Here is a 15,260-nt window from a genome sequence, read left to right as displayed (position 1 = left end):
ACTTGCTTCTACCCACAAATCAGCGGAGCTGCTGATCGCACGCTCTGGGCCAGATAAGCGAATCGGGAAAGCTTCCCGCCTGCAGCCCTTGCAGGTTTTACAGGGGAGGCAGGGAGGAGCTCCTCCACGGGGAACAGAAGCGGTCGCTAAAGCCCAGGCAGCGGTTTGTCAAAGTCCACCTCCGCCGAGGAACCGAGCATTGCATTTCAGGAGCCGGTTCATGCTAAACAAACTGGGCAGGTTACTGCTTGAACCCAGCGTCCTCCCCTCGCAGGCATGGCTGCGACACCGTGCTCCTTTCGCTCCATCATGTCCTCCCCGGCCGCCTCCTGCCAGGAGCAGACAGGTGCTGCTGATTTATTATTTAACCAGCTTTGTTCCCAGTGTCTGTCTCTCGGCGCTCTGCCAGCCTCTCCCCCTCGCCTCCCCCTCTGAGCAGCTGGGCTGCTCCAATTCACTTTTGCTGCCCACCCCAAATACCTGCTTTTAACCACCGCAGCGAGTTGGAATTTGGTCTCGGGGCTGCATCTCCTCCAACCCTGTACAATATCAGTGGCCAATCACAAGCCTGCCAGAAGTGATAAGGCAAGTCATCCGTCTCCCTAAGTGAGAGGGAAAGCAGTAGTTTTACTGTGGTTTGTCTGCAATCCACCTCGTTATCACGGACACGGGGAGCGGCGGAGTTGGGCCTTGGTGGGGGGGTGGGCAGGTTTCGTTCTGCCGGAGCCCGAGCGGGGGACGTGCAGGCTAAAAGCGGCCATTCGCTTGCAGCCTGTGTTTCCCTAAGCATTTCTTGCTGCGGCAGGCCCAGCCCTGCTCTCGGTCTCCCTGGCGTCCCCACTGAAGGCAAAGTTCGGTCCATCCTAGTTAACTGCCCACATTGTGGCTTCCCAAGTGTTCCCTGTTCAAGGCTTTCCCCATTGTGCATGGGTGATTGAAGCTTACCAGTTTTCCTTAAATCTTTCCTACTCGTCTGGCTCTGTCCCCACAAACAAGCACGGGCAAGATCCAAAGAGCTCTTTTCCGTGTTTGGCCAACTGGGGGGGGTCCAGACTGATAAGAAGATCAGCTTGGGCAGCCGGAGAGGGGATCTGTCCCCTTTTGTCCTATACTAATGCTTTGTCAAGGGCACAGCAGCGACAAAGCCCCGGGAGCTCTGTCTACACTAGTGCAGCTCAGCTGGCGGTCACGTCAGGAGGACTTTATTTCTGAGATGCCCTTGGATAGGCATGGGTCCTGCCAGGGGAAGTGTAACACGTCACCATAAATGTGTTGAGAAAGTTTCCTTTGTTCCTGATAGATTATCATAATTTGGATTATCTTAATTTATTATTTGCCTAACACCTAAGGGTTCCCGTCAAGCTAGGGGCTGTACGCAGAAGAGCCAGAGACTTTGTGTCCCAGAGAGCATGCCATCGAAGAGGTCTCCCCTGAGGTTGGCATTCACCTCCCTTCCCTCTGGAGTGCCTACTGCTGTTGTGGGGAGAGCGGTCAGGAAATCAAGAGGTTATTTGTGTGAGTGAGCTGAAAACCAAGTATATCTCCATATTCCTCTGAAGAAGAGTGGAAACTTTATCAGATGGTATCACAGCAATAAGCACAACAGACTCCATCTTAAAACATGGCGATACCCATATACAACACGAAAAGCCCTTGCTTTTCAAGATATTTTTTTTTTGACTCTGGGAGACCTACATAAAGACAGTTTTGTCCATAGAAAGCCCTTCATTCCTGTTATGTTCTGTAGTGTGTGCATCTCTGTATGCATGCAAATACTATATATATCTTTGGAGTTTTCTTCCCATTGTCTGGTTTGATAGGAAAGTTATTCCACTTGTTGGGATCAGTGGGAGGTTTAGGAGCAATGTTGTTGTTGTTGCTGAAACAGCCAGACCTGAAACGCGATGAAGTGAAATGCTTTACTGCTAACACAGCAAGCAGCAAAACTCTAAATCAGTGGCAATGGGGTTTCAAAACACTTGCTCTTATATCCCATTTTCTGAGACCTGCCTGCATCTCTCTCGCAGTGCACTCCCCGTCTGTGCGGATCACATCCTTCTGCGTCTGTTCCCTTTGGAGAAACCTGTGGCTGTCTGTTGGGGGACATCCTCATCCTGAGTGCAGGTCTGTGTCATGGCAGTCTTCATGAGCCGAAGGCTCTGGGATGAGCTGTTTGTCAAATGTGAAATTCTCCAGTAACCTGCAGCAAGAAGCAAATGTGTAACCAGATGAATGATTGGTGGAAGGACCCGTCTCTGCAATGAATTGTCCAGGTTGCTGCAGTTTCTAAAGCGTGGGGGACTTGCTGTGTTCTCGATGAGGGCTTGAAATGCAACTCTGCACTGACAGCAACTGCAGGAACAGCCATGTCGGGGTCTGTGTCTGCGTCTCGAAGACCCCAGGTCCATGTTGCTCCTTTCAGATGTAAAACGGTGTGTGTTCCTTCAGCTGCCACCCTGCACGCTCCGCCTGGGACCCGAGCGCCTTGCTGAGTTCATTCTGGGTTGTGACTTCTCACCATTAGTAAATGCATCTGCAGGCAGCACATGATTAATTTTTGTTAGAGAAGCTTAGAAAATGAGGGTGGAAGGGAGCTCAGGAGGTCACATCTAGTCCAAGCCCCTGCTCCAAGCAGGATCAGCCCCAACTACATCATCCCAGCCAAGGCTTTGTCTACCTGGGTCTTGAACACCTCCAAGGATGGAGACTCCTTCACCGCTCTGGGGAGTCTGTTGCAGGGCTTCACCACCTTCCTAGCGAGAGAGTTTTTCCTAATATCTAACCTCAACTTCCCTTCCTGCAGCTTGAGCCCATTGCTCCTTGTCCTGTCATCTGCCCCCACTGAAACCAGCCCAGCTCCATCCTCTGTGCAGCCCCCCTGCAGGGAGGCGAAGGCTGCTATTCAATCCCCCTCGGTCTTCTCTTCTGCAGACTCAATCAGCCCAGGTCCCTCAGCCTCTCCTCACCAGTCCTGTGGCTGATGAGCAAGACAGAACAGACTCCATCTCCTTTCCCAGTTGGGTTGGTTTTGCAGATCTATTTGGGGTGAAAATAGCAACAATTTCCTGTGTCAGAGAAGTCATCAGATCCAGTCCTTATAGGCAGCATATGGGATCCTCTGGGCTCAGCCCCTTGTCTTGACAGCAGTAGGACTTTAATGATCAAATTTGATGACAAAGAACCTCATTTGAACTAAAAACAAGCTACAGCTTGGCTCCTTCGCCTTACAAGGACTAAACCTGGTGTATATGGCGCTTGCACATGTAAGCCTCACGGACCCGGCTTAGCTTTGCCATTCACTTAGCAAAGTTTGTTTGCAAGATCCTTCTGCCAGCGCAGATCAGGACTCGGACGTAACATGCTGAATTCAGTTGGGCAAGTATGCAAACGGCTCGGGAGAAATGCGCCGATGGGAATGCTGAGCTGGTAAAGAGAATTGCCCTGCTCCTCCGTGTCGCCCAGGGCACGTCCGAAAGGTGCCTGACGGAAACAAAGGAGCTGTTTAACCTTGGCATCTTCTCGACAAGCCCAGTTGCCTTTCAGACACTTCGGGTACAGAAATGATTTCAGGGCTCGCTCCGAGACAAATGAGTGTGAACTGGACAGCAGGTTAGAACAGCGCGGCCCCTCTTACATCGCAGCCAGATGTGTGTCTAATTGGGCAGGATAAATAACATTTTCTTTGCTCACCAAGGAGCCTCCCTCTGTTTCTTCCTGCATCTAACAAAACAATATTCGGGCACCGGAGGAATTTCCATGAAATTGTGGAAATGGGCAAGAGGTCCTGGAAAAATACAGGCTTTCTTTATAATAAATTTGAAAGGCAGGGGCAGGGGAAAAAGAGCAACCCAGTACAAGATTGAAAGCAGCAGAAACAAAATGAAGGCTTGACATTGTCCGGAAAGCAGCCCTGACCTCAGTCTATTAAAGAGCTGCTGCTGGTCACAGTTAAAACTCTCGGTAACGCGATGGATTTGAAGGTGCAAAAGGCAACCGAGCTGCTACCAGGCACGCTCTGTGCTTGCTGCCGTTTGCTGGATTGGCTTTTCAGCCCCTTCCCATGCACAGATCTTCATCCTTGGAAACTCCCCCTCCCTTTCCCCAGCTTGGTGCCCAGGGCTGGAGGCTCCCACATGCCTGCTCAGTCGCGTCCATGGGCACCTCCTTCCATCGCATGCAATGAGAAATGGCTCTGTTGTATCTCCTCCCCACGAATCAAGCAGGAGAGAGCGCATGCCGCATATGTCTGGGAGCGCGAGGGGGGTCTCGGAGTAAGGAGTTGGTGCAAAACAAGCTGGCCAGGCTGCAATCTTGGATACGGCTCCGTGGAAGACCGTGTTGGAGATTGGATGGCGGTGTGATGGCTGCACAAAATGCATTCACATTGGGACAGATTCGCAGCTCCTTCCAGGCTGGCAGTCCATGCACGTAGGACCCCCGTCTTAATCCTGCTCAGGTGCAGCTGCATGTTGGCCTGTTGGGGTCTTTGATCACAGGCCTCGCTGTTTGATGGATGCGGAAGTCAGGTGGTTGCACTTGGCCCCTGCGCCTCTTCTGTGCTAGCCAGGTATACGGCTTTATAAAAGCCTGGATAAGTAACTTCATATGTACCTTGTGTGGCTGTTTAAAAGTAAGCATATTCGGCACTGATTCTGAACCTTTTGGCTCTGGAAATCATTTCTAACTTTTATGGCAGCAGGACAGTGGGACATGGTGCCCGTGGAAGCGTGCAGTCTCCTTTCTTGGAGGCTTCAAGCTGGACGGGCGCTTGTCTGGGATGGTTTAGGAACTTCAAGTCTGCATGTGTGCAGGGAAAGAGGAGCAAGGGTAGGACTTAGATGGCTTTCCAGGTCCCTTCCAGCCCTACACTTTTATAATAGACCAGATGGATGAGTGGCCAAGAAGAGAGCTGGGGATCAGTTAGGATAAGTGCCAAGTCTCTCAACATCTTGATGTGCAAGGAAGCTCTTATGAGCTAACGGGGCTGTCTCCATGCTGCCTACGCCAAGCGTTCAGCACCAGAAACAGCAGGAGGGTTTGTCTTTCTTTGTTTCCTTTCCTTTGCTTTTGGTTTTTAAGCTTTTTTTCTGTCAGCAGGACTCCACACTTCCTTTTTTCTTTATTTAATGAAAGCTACAATTCTCCCACAAGTCACGAGACTCTCCAGGAGCTGAGGTGTGCAATAACACCATGGCACCTGGCCTCAGCTTCTTCCATTACACTTTGGGAGAGGGAGAGCATGCTGTTTTGGAGACATTTGGGTGGCTTCCAGTACTGCACTGCTGGGCAATGGAGAAATCCCTTCAGGAGTTTCCCACCCTTTCAACTCACTTGTGCAGGGACATGGATCCCTCCACGCCCCCCTCTATGCCTCCGTTCCTCCTTGCATCAGATACAGAGGATGGACATTCCCTTTTCCCATGGCAGCAGGGAGCCTGCACTCATTCACATCTGTAAAATCTCTTGGAGGTGCTCCACGGACAGTCATGGAGAAGGGCAGCTAATAAAGATGATGATGATGATGATGACAAGCATGACTCCACATGCAGTTGGGAAACTCTGCTCTCTGTGAAAGGAGTAAAAAAAAAAATAAAAATCCCTCCAGAGCCAAGCTGGGAGCGGGAAGGATGCATTGGCAGAAAGTGCACTATCTGCTTGTTGTTTACCAACTAATTTTAGAAGTGCTGAGCGCCACAGAAATGCACTTTCCACATTTGCACAGATGATAAAGTGCTCAGCACCACCATCAAGCCAGTGATGTCACCGAGGACTTGTGTGAACAATCCATTCTCTATTTAGCTGCCTGGATGCAGGCCAGCACTTCAGGGCTTGAGTTAGTTGTTGTTATTATTATTATTATTATTATTATTATTATTTACAAGCAAAAAGGGTTTCAGGAGGCCGAGTGCTGCCACCCACCCAGCACCCTGCTCTTCCTTATTACAAAGGCATTAGAGGCAGCACGCTGCCAGGTGGCGTGCATTGCAGAGGTCCGCCTAAAGGACTCCTTCCCATCTCCAGTCTTCCACTTTGGGGCATTGCACTCCTCTCTGCCCCCCGCTTCTGCAAAACGGGGGTGTTGGTATCTTCCAGGCGGGTGGTGAGGAAGGGGTCAAATGGATGGAAAGCTCTGTGGAGGTGCTGCATAAATGTCTCTTCTTGTTGTCAGCACAGGGCTATCCTGGACAGATGTGATCTGCATTTCCATGGGGCAAGCCAAAGCTGTCCAACTTGTGGCCTGCAGGCCACATGCGGCCTCCAAGGGGTCAGCTTGTGCCTGTCCACCCGGCTGCAGCAGCCAGGGCTTCCAAGCTCCCTTGTCTGAGATCCAAGTCCAAGGCATCCTCCAGCTTCCAATTCTTGCCCTTGCCCCAGGAAGAGGCATGGTGCAGGGCAACCCATGGCTCTGGGGGCACCCGAGTGGCAGGGTGCACTGGGGAGCTGGCAGACCGAGGGGCTGGGACCGTGTTGCGGTGGGCGAGTGCCCGTTGGACGTGGTGCAGCATGATGCAGCGGAGGGGTGTTCATGCAGACCGGGGGGAACATAGCTCATGTGGCTTGCGCTCCCCAGCTGCTTAGAAGTTAGATGGAAAGCAGTCTGCTGGGAGCTACCCGCTTGCATTAACCGGCCACTCTTCTGCAATCACCTGCTTCCTAGGCAGTAGGGTTTTACAGCGAGTTTAGACTATTGTTTGTCTATGCTGGTTTGCACGGGGCTGATCCTGCCTCAGGCAGGGGTTGGACTAGATGTGACCGCTGGAGCGGGTCCCTTCCAGCCCTGCTTCTCTATGATTTTAAGAGCAGCGTTGTCAATGGAGGGTTGTGGGTTTGATATGACCAGTCTGCTTAGCCACTGTGTGTCCTGTATTCACTCTCCATCGCTGGAGGTGTTGAAGAAGAGGTTGAATGGCTGCTGGTCAGGGATGGTCTGGGCGTAGTGATGCCTGTGTTCTACTGTGGGGATTTTTTACACTTCTGGGCTTTGCTGGTTGCCCCCCACCTTTCTGCTCCATGTTTCAGGGAGCTTTAAGTATCCCCCAGAGGTGCTGGGTGCTGGCTGAGCCCTGGCTGGGGATGGGGACAGGGCTGTGCCAATGCTCCTGCTGGCACCAACCCCGTAGGCTCCTGGCTGGAGGGTCTTGCCCCTGCGCTCAGGCTCAAACCAGTCTCCATATTTGGGGTCAGGAAGGAATTTCCCCCAGGTTACACTGGTGCAGACTGGGGTGGGGGCGGGGGGTTGTCTTCCTCTGCAGTGGGGGCACAGCCTCTATCTGGGATCTCTTGGCCCCTCTCCCCCATCCCTTTTCCCCTCCAAAACCTGCAGTTTTGCAGTGACTGGATCCCGGAAGGGTCTGATCAGGGATCTGCTGCTGCATGGTTGAATACAGCGTATATCTTCATCTAGGCCAGTAGCGAAGTTGAGCTCAGCATCCTGCCAGCAGGCTCGTTTCAGCACACTGCGAGGCTGGGCTGTAGGGAGGCCCTGGGGCTGCAGGCTCCTGGGGGCAGGGACTCTGTCATTTCTAATTCTAAATGGCCGAGCCGTTTTGAGTTGGATCAGAATAATCTTGCTGCTGCGGCCCAGATGGGAGCTTGCACTGAGATCAGGAGAGTTTCGGAGGGTTCGGTGTTCCACGTGTGTCTTTCCAAAGCTTGGACATCGAGCAGCCTTGAACTGATGGAGCGTTTTCTGTTTGCCGAAACCAGAGGTGCGTTTCCCTAATAACAGGCTGCTCAGGACTTGTTTTCATCGACACGCAGACTTGTCCCAGGAGCCAGGGTGCAGCTCCAGGAGGTGAGCGTGAAGGCAGGGAGTGGAGCGTGGCTGCTTGCCTCAAACACGAGCTTCTACCTTGCTTTGTCACTACCTCGTTGGGAATGAGGACTCCTGCCGTCCGGTGAGTATAATAAATTACCCCCAGCAGCCACTAGTGCTGATCGTCTGAAACGGTGGAACCCACTTAAATGAATAATAATTAAAGAAATAAATTTCCTCAGTGCCAACTGGAAAACTTTTTGTTCAGCAATAAAGCCAGAGCCCTTGAAATGAATCGCTGGCTGGGCGCGAAGCAGGCTGCCTGTGCAGCACGAGGGAAAAGTACAGGGACAATGTGACCTATAAAAGGCACTGCTGTGGTTAGAAGAAGATGTCTGCTGTGCGTTACCTGGGTTCAGCAGAACCAGTGGTGTTGAATGGTTCAGAAGTGCCAGACAGGGAATGAGTACAAAGTGCGCCCTTTGGGAGCGCCGTTACCCTTATACAGTTGGCAAAATCGTGGGGACCTTGGAAAAAGCCCCTTGAAGCCGTGCACACAGGGCCCACGAGAGCAGCATCTGCCTCGCCTCCAAGGCAGCACGAGGGCTTGTGGTCACCTGTGCATAGGGGCTGGTTTAATTTTGGTTTCCTTGTGGGGCTTCAAACAAGTAAAATGAGTTGGTGAAAGGTGTTAGGGTGACCACACTAGACACCCAGGACCTCTCTCCACAGAACAGGTGCAGTACGGGCAACGACTGCCTTCACCCGAACCCAAGACGATGTTGAACTGAAGACATAATTAGATTCTAGACATGGAAAATCTATCAAAGTGTTAATAATCTAAATTTGGGGAGGTTGCAGTTGTGGGGAGTAGCAGCTACTGCTCTGACCTCAGGCTCGGGGTTAGAGCTGCAACTACTGCCCACCCCTTGGACTCGCATCTAAGATAAGGGGCTTCCCCCCCTTACTGAATGAGGGGAAAAAAATCCCGTCTTGGATTTGAGTAAATATGACACCTCACCCCCATCCTGATATGGGGCATCTGCCTTGAGAATGGGGTAGCTGGGTCCAGCCCCTCTGTTGCAGTCAGTCCTTGGCCCCTTGGCTGACACTTCCACCAAGGCCATCTGCATGTCTTTAAAATGCTCCTGTGAGCCACTTGCGCTTCCTGTCTTGCCCGGTAAAGAGGGATACGGGGTTTATATGGTGCCCTGCTCTGACTCCGGCTGTGCTGTGAGCTCCTCCTCTCCAGCTCTTCCCTTGCAAAGCGACTTCCCTACATACAAAGCGGGTAGGGTGCACAAACAGCCCTTTCCGCGTTTGCACAGGGAGCCTTGTCCATCTCTGCGTGGCTTCTGGGCACTGCAGTAATACAAATAAGAGGATCCTTGCTGCCAGTCTTTCCTTCCAGAGTAATGTGACTGATTATTGATTGCTCTCACCCAAGCAATAATCACAGCTGATTTTAAGGCAAAGCCTGCAGTCCTCAGTGTGTATAGGTAATGTATACGGCATGTACGCAGAAAATGAAACCATGCCCAGACTTTCAGCTGGCATCTCAGTCCTTCTTCCGCTCCCTGGCCATGCGTTGAGCTGGATTCCCGAATGCACGTGTTCATCGACCTGCTGCGCACGGCTCTTTATCCAATGCACCTTGTAAGACACGGACTATTTTCCCCCAGCCCGTGCTTCTGCAGCTATCAGTGAAATGACCCGCTGCCCTTTTCCCCAGGGGACGTGGAGATCTGAGTAGCAGATGAAGGATCTCTTGATCTTTGATAAGCTTTATTTGCCTGGCCTCTGCTGTGGTGACCTTTGGGGCAGAGGTCAGAATTAATGTGTTGAGGTCAGAGGAAAAGCGTGCCCTTAGGGTCCAGGGGCTTTGTGCCGGTGGAGCAGCTTAAGCAGGGGTAAATCCAGCCCTCTTTGTCCTGTGTAGAAATAACCAGGAAGTTTTAGAGCAAGGTGCTTCTTGAAGGGCTCTGTAAAGAAAAAAAAAAACCTCGAGTAGATGGATTGATTGAACAAGACTATTGTGCGGTTGGGCTGTGGATTCATTCAAAGGATTGAAAGAAAAGTAGTTAGGCTCTAGACCCCACTATTAATCATAGCTGTAATCATGCATTTAATGAACATGACAGCTCCTGTTCCCTCTGGAGAGACGCGCGGAGTCTCACAGCTGGGTTAGGTACAACAATCACTTCTCGGCGCGCTCGCTTGATAACGCAGGGAGCCGCCGGAGCAGGCGGCATCAGACCCAGATGATGCATTAAGAGAAGCGGCCCCGTTCCACGGGCTGCAGGTTTCCTTACAGATGATGCACCTCAGACAGGCTGTATCATTTTAACCAAATAAAAAGGCAAGCTAAACAGCGGTCCCTGCCGCAGGATATCAGCTAACCGGCCCACTGTTGCGGGGCTGTGTGCAATCAGTTATAAACCCCTTAATGTGCACTTCCTTGATGCGGTTTGCAACCCCCCTCCACCTCCTTGGCTGCTGCCTCCTGACTGTTCGCGTGGGAAGGAGTCCTTTCTATACCATCGATTTATATCTCTGCATCCAGGAGCCTTTCATGTCATAGAGGGAAGTGGTATGGAGCTGGTGCGATTTGTCATGCCGATCCAGGAGCTCTCAATTCGGCATTAGGCCTGTATTTTTTTATTTATTTATTTAAGCTACTGCTGCCTCCTCTCTCAGAGGATGCTGTATGCAAAGGACCAGGTCCTTTCCCCAGGGTTTGACCCTGACTTTGGAAGAAACCTATCTGTGTGTCCCTTAGGAGGTTTGCAATAGTGGAGCTTCAGCCCTGGCTTAAATTAAGGATCCACCTGGTTCCCACGGCTGCTTTGCACACCTTTTCCGGTAAAGCATCAAGTGCTTTGCGTGGGGAGGGGGACCTCATTTCGAGTCTCATCTCTCCCCACGTCCTGCCCCGCTCTAAGCATCCACGGTAAAATCTGCCTCTGGCAGTCTTCCTCTGCCCCAGAGGGCTCTGACTGCAGAGGCTTCGGGAGCCGGCTGCGGAGGCGCGGGCAGGGTCTGCGAACGCGTTTGCACCGCGAACCCCGGCGTTAGCAGGTTCCATTAACGAGAGGTAGTGAGAAGAGTCGAGAAAGTGAGGACTGGAGTCATTACCGCTGTTTACGAAATGAACTTGTCCCCTGCTCCCTGCATCTGCTGTGCTGCTGCCACGGGGCAGAGGGAATGTGCCGTGCGTACGCTGCTGCCACGTGCACCTCTGACCCTCTGCCAGGGTCCCAAAACACCTGGGCAGCCCAGCTGGGGCATCGTCCTGCCTGTGCCAGCAAGAGCCCAAAACCACTGCGTTCTAGTCCTCCTCCTTGCACTGGCTCAGCCAAGCTGCTCATGTCCCCCTCCTCAGTTTGCCCAACTGCAAAATGGGCGTAGCATAGCCCAGTGCTTCTCAACCTTTTGAGGCGCAAGGCACTTCTTGGAAAATACCAGCTTTTTGTTTTCACTCACTTTGCTGGCTACAGAAAAATAATGGAGCAGTTTTTCTGTTGCAAAAAACCTCATATCACAACTATAGATTCCTATTTGAAACCTGTGGGTTTATCGCATGAATTGTATGCGTGCACCTGATGTTGTGTAGCACCCTTGAAAGGATCTCAAGGCACCCCAGGGTGCTGTGGCACCCTTGTTGGGAATCATGGGCGTAGATAGACCATACCTTGAGCATTGGTGGTGATCGTTGAGACACAAAGCTCTTTGAAGTGTAGCCTAAGTGCTAATTGCAGCAGTCCAAATGTTCAGCGACTGTGGCTGTCCCGCTATCTGGCTGACTGGCCTGAGACATGGCACAAGGGGCCTGTTTTCCAAATGGTGAATGCAGAGCATTTCAGTCCGATGGTTTTTTGACAGTATTTCCTGCTGGGCATCCATAAGCTTCGAAAGCGCGGGGTAGCTTCATCATGTCTGGATGGGTGTTAACTCTGCCACGGGTATCTAGAGGCTTGTTGAGATTTGCAAAATGTTACTTTTGCACTTAAAATAAAATGGAGCTGGAAGCCGTTTCTCCTGGGGAAATCCCGCTGTATTAAAAAAGAGAGATTAGACTTCAGCCCTTGCAGACTGTTAAATGGGAAAAGGCTAAATACATAATTATGCAGTTTCTTAACCAAGAGCATTACGTACCCAATGGACTGTTTCCATCTTGGGTAAATATTTAGGCAGTTTTTAAATAGTTTTCAGAGCTGCTGTACTTTGGGTAAGTAATTAGGCAGCTTTGTGAAAATGAAAGCAGCGCTCGGAAGCAGCGTCTTGTCCCGCTGTTGAGCTGTTGGTTTGTTAAATCAGTTAAAAACTCCAGGCATCCTTTCTCCCCCAACCCCTGACTCCTTTCAGGAGGAAAGAATGACTCTAGATTGTTTCAGTGGGGGGGGCTATTCATAGTAAGTTATTCACAGGAAAATCCCTCAGGGCAAAATGTGCATTGTCCATGCCTTGTAGCACATTTTTTAATCCGTAATCTCTTGGCAGTTTTAAATGTTTTCAGTCCATGCGTAATCCTTTGGCTCCATGTGTGTGAGTAAATTCAAAACGCGCTACATGGAAACAGTTTGCATCTGTCTTTCCATAATGGCTCCTCTATGGCTGAGACTTGAATGCCCAAATTATTTAAAAGAGAGCCTGTCTTACGGGTGCAGGAATGCATTTGTAACCTAGAAACGCCTTTTGCATGCAATTGCACACGAGGATTAAATATCTGGAGGCATTTTTAAAAGCTGCAGCCGAGAGACCTACGGCTGAAATAGCCTGTCCTGTCCCGATGGCTGCACTCAAAACAGGATGTTGAAAACTGGGAAGAATGGCAAAAGGCGATCCAAGGTCTGAGAAATGTATTATAGATGCTGAGATGTGAAATCCAAGGTCTGACAAACATATTAGACGCTGTGATAGTTAGTTTAGCTTAGCAAAGTGAGGGTTGCAGCGATGTACTCGCAAGTCTCTAAGTGCCTACCTGGAGAGGAGACCGTTTGATATCTGGCAGACAAGATAATGAGGGAGGCACTGGCTGAAAGTTGAAGCTGCCCCAGTTAAAGCTGGCAGCCAGGTACATGGGGCAATTAAGCACTGGAGCACCTTCATCAGGGATCAGGTAGGCTCTGCGCCACTTGTCATTAATGAACCCGGCACGGATGCTTTTATGAGTTGTCTCGTTGTCTAGTCAGCCCGCCAATTTTGGAGCTAATTCAGGGCTTGTTACGGGGAGGCCAGAGTAGTTGAGTGTAACAACACTTCCCCGCTCCTGGCTTTTTAATCTGGGAATCCAGTGCAGCAGAAAGCAGGCTCTGGTCCCAGTTTAGGAATTTACTTTTAGTGTGTCCTTACGAGGCATCGCTTGAGCTCTGCCTCACCTCGATATCCCCTTCTGTAAAACGAGGCTGATAAATAGCCCCCTGAAAAAGCTTCCAGAGGCCGAGTGAAAGGCATTCTGCACGTGCTTTATTCACGGGTTGCACCCAAGCGGCTCTTTTGTGTGGGCCGGTGCCCAGGCGGCTGGCGTGGTTGCATATGCAGAGAGAGGTGCTCACGTTTATGAGCCCCGTTAGTCGCACAAACGGGCCATTTGCACCTAAATGATAGAGCCTCCCTCAGCTCCCCAGGCCTGGCTGTCGGCTCTTGGCCGGGCACACTTTCCTCCGGACTTGACTTTCCTGGAGAGTTCAGGCCCTGAGCTGTGAGCTGGGCTGTCTCCGAAGCTTTTGAAGCGAGGGCATGATTTCCCCACCTCCCCTGCAGCTGTCCACGCACCATGCTGGGTCAAGATGGGGGGAGATGGAGCACGACAAGTGGAGAGGGCTGCCAGCAGGTAATGAAGAGCCTTGCAGCCTGACTTTCCCTTCCTATACCTCTCCGCGGCCCAGAGCAGGCATCTGTCGCGTCCTGGTGTCTCGCTGGACAGCTCAGTCCATCCATTGCAATGCAGCAATGGCTCCTCCACCTGAGCGCCTACCGCATAAGCAGCATCCCTGCCTGTATCCCTCTCCACATCCGCCGCGTATCAGCCCTGAGTTCAGCTCCTGGCTTGGTTGGCTGGACTGGTCCCTGGCTCAGCACTATTTAAGCACCTCTTTACTGCCTCCACTCTCCCCCGTGAAATAGGAAAGAGGAGGCTTCCTTGTGCCGGGTGTCTGCCCAACACCTTTCAATGGTTGGAGCCAGGCTGCTGTCGAAGTGCAAAGCTTTGATCTTAGCGTAGTGTATTCATTGTGCGAGGATAGGAGAACGAGGCATGAAACCGTAAGTAGGTGCCTGATTTATATTGGAGAAGAGACCAGCAACTAAAGCCCACCGCTCTAGGGACTGAGCTGCAGGTGGACGCATCGCTGCCGTCTCTGACTCCTGCCAGTCTGGGAAAACATTGCTGGAAACAGCCGTCTGAAAACTGTGCCCATGACATCCAAAAATGTTTGCTTCTCTCTCTCTCCTTATTCCATCCCCTCTGCACGTAGAGTCAAGAGGAGAGAGCAGAGCACTTATGCTAATTCTTTGCTCCGTCCTTATTCAGCAAAGTGCTTAAATTGCCCCAAAGAAAGCTAAGTGCCTGCTTGAGCTGAATGGTGGCCTGGATCGCAGAGGCTCTCAAATACCCCAGCAACTTCCAAAGGAGCATGAGAGTCGTTTTTATTCTCCTGCAGCCGTACAGCCCCCAGCGTGGGTGAGTTGGTGGTAGGCATGTGAAGTACAGTTCGTTATGTAGGATCGGCTTCATGCTAGCATTCATAGCATTTCCAGGGCATCGGGAGCCTCGCGCGTGGGCCCCTATCAAAGCGGGAACAGCTAAGTCGGTGCTTTATTTATTCATTTAGTTAAGCATGGATTTTTTTTGTTTGTTTTTAATTCCCCAAGAAGTGAAAGTTTTGCAAAATGCTAAACACCTTCTGCTCTCTAGGTTCAATACAGATTCGCTTGAACTTTTTAGCACCTTTCCACTCCAGCATGTTTTGGTTTTAGTACCTCTTTTCAAGCAAGCTAGTTTATGTGCATTTTTTAACGCTGAAAACTATTTGAAAAGGTGCCTAGCTGTTCTTGTCAAAACTCCCACAGTGAGACGGGCTCGGCAAGGTGGGGAGGCAGGGGGAAGGGGCGAGGAGCAAGAAAGTAAAGTTAAGAAAGAGGGGAAAAAAATGCAAAATACATTGAACAGCAACTTAAGCGCCCAGTTAATATTCCATTAGATTGCAGCAAAATCAAATCCAGTTGTCGGCAAATTGTATCAATCTGTTCGCCGTCCAGATGTTCGCAGTGACTGACTGCTTTCATTTTCGCCCTGTGGCTGGGCTGTTTGATGCCTCTGATAGACAGGCATGTGACACCCGCTCCCGGATTGCGACTGCGCCAGCGTTTTATTTGCACATGGAACAGATGGGGCTGTGCCGTCACCGGCGGGCCGAGTGACAGCTCGAGCGAAGGGAGAGCTCATTGACACGCTATCAAATTCCACTCACTCATTCGGTAACACACTCGGGCTGGCAGGTGA

At 51.1% G+C, this 15,260-nt stretch overlaps 1 protein-coding gene across 1 annotated transcript in view; it reads left to right on the top strand.

The window, feature by feature from the left end:
* ZC3H3 (zinc finger CCCH-type containing 3) overlaps nucleotides 1-15,260 on the top strand; it is a 296,545-nt gene that overhangs the window by 176,858 nt on the left and 104,427 nt on the right. The window lies entirely within an intron of this gene.

Source organism: Crocodylus siamensis, chromosome 3 (genome assembly GCF_052110815.1).
Source record: "Crocodylus siamensis isolate JL-2025a chromosome 3, ASM5211081v1, whole genome shotgun sequence".
NCBI classification, from domain to species: domain Eukaryota; kingdom Metazoa; phylum Chordata; order Crocodylia; family Crocodylidae; genus Crocodylus; species Crocodylus siamensis.
Note: the sequence above shows the minus strand (reverse complement) of the source record. Positions and strands in the feature narration are given on the sequence as shown.